Source organism: Leopardus geoffroyi, chromosome C1 (assembly GCF_018350155.1).
Source record: "Leopardus geoffroyi isolate Oge1 chromosome C1, O.geoffroyi_Oge1_pat1.0, whole genome shotgun sequence".
Classification (NCBI taxonomy): Eukaryota; Metazoa; Chordata; class Mammalia; order Carnivora; family Felidae; genus Leopardus; species Leopardus geoffroyi.
The window spans coordinates 219,765,580-219,771,579 of NC_059328.1; positions in this window are offsets into that span (position 1 = coordinate 219,765,580).

The following is a 6,000-nucleotide window of genomic DNA, read 5'->3' on the forward strand; positions in this document are numbered from 1 at the left end:
TGGCAGGAGGCTCTTTGAATTTTTCCTGGTTGGGCTTTTGTTCAGCTTCGTGAATCTCTAGGTTTATGTATTTTGCCAAATTTGGGAAACGTTCGGCCATTATTTCTTTGAGTACTTTTTTGGGGTCCTCCTCCTCCTTCTCACCTCCTGAGAGTTCCGTGTCCCCCACGTTCAATCTTGGTGCGTTCCCACAGGGTCCCTGAGGCTCCGTGGTGGGGCTTCGTAGGCTGACTTTCTCCCTGTGGTTCAGGTTGAACAATTTCTATTTTCCTCTTCTCAGGTTCACTGATTCTCCTGTGTGTTCTCCTGTGGTGCCAAGTTCGTCCACTGGAGTTTTCCTTTAGTGTTTCAGTTACTGCTTGTTCCAAGTATCAACGGACTTGTGTCATACCTTTATTTAAATACCTTACATATAACTTTTAAACTGATCTATTTCTCACCACGTCCTTCTATCCCATATTGCAAACCTCACTTCCTAAGGCGGCAAACGTCTTTCGGTGATCATCGTGCACTTTTTTTATTTTATTTTTTTAATGCTTATTTATTTTTTACAGACAAAGTCAGAGGGTGAGCGGGGGAGGGGCAGAGAGAGAGGGAGACACAGAACCCGAAGCAGGCTCCGGGTTCCGAGCCGTCAGCACAGAGCCCGACGTGGGGCTTGAATCCACGAACCGTGAGATCGTGACCTGAGCTAAAGTTGGACGCTCAACCGACTGAGCCCCCCAGGAGCCCCTAATCACGCACTTTTAAAGCCACAAAACCAAGCCTCCAGAAACACTGTACATTCGGAATGGGTTGGCCCCACCCTCGGGATCCAGAGAGCCCTGGTTCATAACCTCCTCGCAGTGAGCCTTTGGGGGCTTCCACTAAAATACACAAGCCATCCCTCGGGATGGCTTGATGGCGAGGCCAAGCGTGAGGCCTCTCCCGCTACTGCTGGTGTTGGTCTTAATTTAAAGATCCCAAAGTAGAGCCTGGACTTCTGGGTAGGACCTCTGTTGGGGTCCGGTGCCTCCCTGCCAAAGGAACGAGCAGTCTGTGTTAGGAAACAATCTTCGTTCAGTCGGCCATGCTTAAACATGGCTGCTGCACCCTGACTCTGATGCTCAAACACCCACATTTCAAGGGCTAGCGTGACATTGACCTTTAGCGTGTGTTCTGAAACCGAACGCCTGTTCTATTCTGACATTGCCCCCACTGCGTGCAACAAGACGTGTGCATCTGTCTCCTACTGCTGATGGGATGCACTCCAAGGATAGACACGTTTTCTTTTTTCTCTTTCTTTCTTCTTTCTTTCGTTCTTTCTTTCTTCCTTTCTTTTAAGTCATCTGGAAATCAGACCGAGAAAGTTCTCCAGTTAACTTTGCCACATCTGGGTGCTAGTGATTCACGAAGAGGCAGTCTCGTTCTGGTTCTCATTTCAAGTGATGTTTACAAGGAGTTTAAGTGGTTGCCTCTCAAAGAGTCCTCTTTAATATATGGCCACTTGCTTCTCACAGAGCCCGGCTTTTCCTTTTAAAAGCAGAATAACATTTTCCACAACCATATCTTAGGGAAACACTGGAAGGATTAAGGAAACTCCTATTTGCAAATCAATTTCAGATCGACTGGTCTGAAAGTATAAGATGTTGTTATTTCATTTGCTAATTAAAACCATTTCCTAAAAGTTTGCTTTCCTGCCTGATTTGAATAACAAAGGGAAACAGAGATAGAACCACATCTGTTGAATCTTCTCGAATATTTCTGAATAGGGGCGGAGGGAAAACATGAGACACCAAGAGCATGACGCACAGACACTGAGGAAACCGTCGATGTGCTGACTGGCAGATGATTGAAGCCAAATGAACAAATGTGTTTCTATTTCTGCTGCAATTAAGCCTTTACTCTCCAACCTCAAGTGCAGGCGACCTGGTGTTGGCTTTTCCTCCTTTACGACAGGACTGAACCAGGGTTACCGCGCTCCGCGCTCCTTACTTAGCCACCCTTCCTCTTTCTCTCCATCCTCACTTTTAATTTTCAACTAAAACAATGCTGATTACATCAGAATCGCCAAAGATTAAAAGGAAAAGGAAACGGATGGACATACAGCAGATTCGTGTTGTTACAAGAGCCTCTCGCTGAATGCAAGGTTTCGGAGGTCTTTCATTTAAACAGTGCGATTGGTGATCTCACATTGCCAACTCAGCCAACAAACGTGCGTTCAAACTTTCCATTTCCACCACTTGTCACCTTAGACACCAGCGCCCTTTCGGACTCATGTCTTGTGTCCTTAATCACGCCTGTCCAAGTATGGACAGAAACGACTCCAGACCCTGGAGGGACTGCAGTGTCTCTGCTCTGACAGACACATCTTGCATGGTTTCTGTTTAAGGAACCACCTTTCTGGAAGCCAGGGGCGCCGAGGAAACGGCCCTGGACAGACAGTTGGTCCTGGCAACTTGGTCTTTCTGTCTGGAAGCCTGAACAAGAAACTTCCAGAGGGGGACAGCTCTCCCCAGGGGCCGCTGCTGGCATCGGGTGTGGTTGACCAGGTCTCCAGCTGAAGGGCTGGATGTTTGGGAGACGGGGTGCATGGGACGGGGCATGACTCTCTCCCGCCCTCAGGTGGCAGCAGGAAATCACACCTCCCCCGTGTTCATCCTAGTGACAAGCCATCTGGGTGGGACTGATACCCGAGGCTTGTCCCTGGTCCCTCCCTTGGTTCCAGTAAATATGGCTCCATCCACCCCTAACCCCGTTTTCGGCCTCAGACAATTGGTCACAGGTCCTGCTACAGCCTCCTGAGTACTAATCACAGAGCTCATTGCTGCCATTGCTTTTACTGCTGTGTGCCAGCTACTGGGCTTGGATCCCCACCTCCAACTTCTCATAAAGTGTGAAACGCTTCTGTACGGGAGGGGAAGGAGGAGGGGAGGGAGAGGGGGAGGGAGAGGAGGGAGGGTGAAGAGGGAGGAGGGAGAAGAAGAAGGAGGAGGTGAAGAGGGAGGAGAGGAGAAGGAGGAGGAGGGAGGAGGGGGAAGGAAGAGGGGGAGGAAGGAAAGGAGGAGGGGGAGGTGAAAAGGGAGGAAGAGGAGTGGGAGGAGGGGGAAGGAGGGAGGAGGGGGAAGGAGGGAGGAGGGGGAAGGAGGAGGGGGAGAGGAGGAGGGAGAGGATGAGGAAGACTAAGCCATGGGGGTATATGGCAGCTGGGTAATTTGTGCTGGGAAGCGGGGAGGGACCAGGACGGAGACTAAGCCTTCACACCTTTCTCCTCTTCCACTCACCGTTCTGCTTCTTTCCTCTGTGCCTGCGTCCTGGTCTCATTTAAGCTCACACACCCTTGCTCCCCCGGCCCCAGGCTATCATAGTTCCTTCAGCCAATACCTCTGTTTCCAGAATTTCCTCGTCTAAATCCTCCAACCCTCATTACCAGAAGCAACTCCTTCTCGCAATCTTTAAGCAATCAAGCTCAACCGCCTGGGCCCGGCATCCCACCCCTCCCAAGTCTGACCCTGCCCACATCCTGACCACTTCCCTCCAGCTCCCGACACCAAGCCCCCTTCCTAGGGGATTGCTCTGCTCACGATCCCGAGGACACCTCTGGCCCCTCCACCACGTGCCTGGTCACCCAGGAGAAGCCGCGGGCTGCCCCTGTCCCTGGAGGACTTTCCTGCCTGCCCTCCTCCTGCTCCCAGGCTGCCCGCCTCGGGAGCCAGTGCCCGCGCTGGACACACGGGCTCTCGGCATGCGCTGCCCGCGTCGCCCCTGCGGCCCTTCAGGTGTCTCGTGTGGTGCTCTGGCTGTTCTTGCCAACCAGTCTGAGCACTTGCTGCGGTCAGGACACCTGGCCTCTTTCCGTCTCCCCAACAACGACTTCTCAGTCCTCCCTTTGACTGACCGAGGCTCCTCGGGGTCCTCAGCAGGGCGCCTCAGCCCTTCTGCCCTTATGGGCGCCCTCCCTGATATACAGGGCGCACGGCTGGTTTCCGGGACACTTGTCACTCGTTCCATCTGTCCTAGGAAGCCTGAGCCCTGCTTGCAGAGCTTCTGTGATCCCGGGGGTCCCCTGAGCAGGAGGGGGTGGGGCCCGGGCTGATGGGGGTCTGAACCTCCCCCTCCTCCCCTTACCCTGCACTGAGAACTTACGGGAGCCTGGTCAGAACCCAGCTCTGATGCTTATTCTCCACATGGCCCCTGGGGAACCTATGCAACCACACTGCTGTTTCCTTCTCCTCACCTGTAAACTGGAGAGAATCTCAGCCCTGCCTCGAGGGGCTCTGCAGGGATAGAAGGAGTCTGTGCACAGGTTGCTGGCGTTTCTTCATGGGAAGGACGGGGCTGTGGACGCTGGCCTTGGCCCTCACACCCCTCCTACGCTTGGAGTTCACAGTCTCTTTGAGGTTACAGCACATCCTTGGCAAGAGTTCTGAGCCAGCTGCAGCCAAGTCAGCATCGTTTCCTCCTTGATGGGGCTCTGATGATGTGTCCTCAGTCCCCGTGGACATCAGAATCATCCCCTCTTGCTGGGAGCATGTGACAGCGGTGAACCTCGGGGAAGCACAGTGAGTGGTTACAGGTGTTTCCTCTGTGCCCAGCCCCCACAGGAGCTGGGGCAGCCCCAGATATTAGGCCCCCATCGCAGACAGCCCTAGGGGTAGTGGGTCCCAACACCCCTTGGGACCTTTCTCTCTGGGCTGGGCCATCTGGCTGCAGCTCAGCCACCGTCAGGGCCACCTACTCCAACCAGATGCAGGCTTCTCTTTTAACGAGGTGAGCCAGGGAGAGCCCACAAGACGTTGGCACCAGGGACAGGTGGGAATCTGACGACGTGAAGCACAGGTAAAGCTGAAAATGTTCAGTATGGGGAAATGTGGGCAAAAGTGTGTGCTTAACAGTGTGTGCTGAGCTGTTTCTCAGAAATAAAGCCCAAGATCTTGGCTTGAGATAAAACGGGCAGAGTAGGCCCACCACTGAGAAGAAGGATGATTTGGTCAAGTTTGGGGCTTAACTGACAAATTGTGATGCTATGCAGTTATCCACTGGAGAAGCACTGTGGAGGGTGGTGGTGAGGACATCAACCCAGGCACCCCGGGCGGGAGGAGCTGATCCAGAGCAACCTGGCAGAATCCCAGCTCTTATTTGCTTATGTGTCATTTCTTTGTCACGTTCTATTTTCTCAGAGACTTGCTTGACTTTTGCCTTCCAAATGCTCTTTTGAGACGTTTATTTCAGGAATCATGTATTGTTGCTGGGTTACTTTTCTGTTGTCTAAGATCTCGCTCTCATTCTCTGTTCCTTTTTGAATCATCTTGTTCTTGTTTCGAAGACGAAAATATTTTTTCACTCTGAAAACAGAAATTATTCATTAAAATATTTTTATTCCCCCAATTATTTCCATTTCTTCTAGTAGCGATGCTTTAGAGTTACCTGGGTTGGCATTTTACACCCCTTCTCTATTTCATTCCTTAAACTTCCAGATAAAAAGTCTATATTTAATGTCTGGGTCTTAGTTTTTGTATCTATGTGTAACTGTATCTAGTGAAAAAAAAAAGGACTACTCTATACCATGCTGAATTGACTTCTTTCCAGTCTTTATGTAGCTGATCTAGGCTTAAATGGTAAACTGAATTGGGTTATTGCGGCCAATATCAAAAGGCTAATTGAGGATTAATTATACTGAACATAATTCATGCTATGGTGTGGTTCTCTTTGTATTAAGTAGAGTTTCATGCAAGAACCACCACCACAGTGCTCTCATATCCCAACTCCTTCGATTTGCAGCAAAGCCACCCCACTCCCTCAGGTACACCTGCTGTGAGACATGGTGTTTCCCACAGAGCTCGCACATGTTATGTGGCGCTGGGCACTTTGTCTTCTTTTTAAAATTAAAAAAAAATCTTTTAAAAGTTTATTTATTTTTGAGAGTGAGAGAGACAGAGCACAAGCAGGGGAGGGGAAGAGAGAGAGAGAGACACAGAATCTGAAACAGGCTCCAGGCTCTGAGTTGTCAGAAAAGAGCCC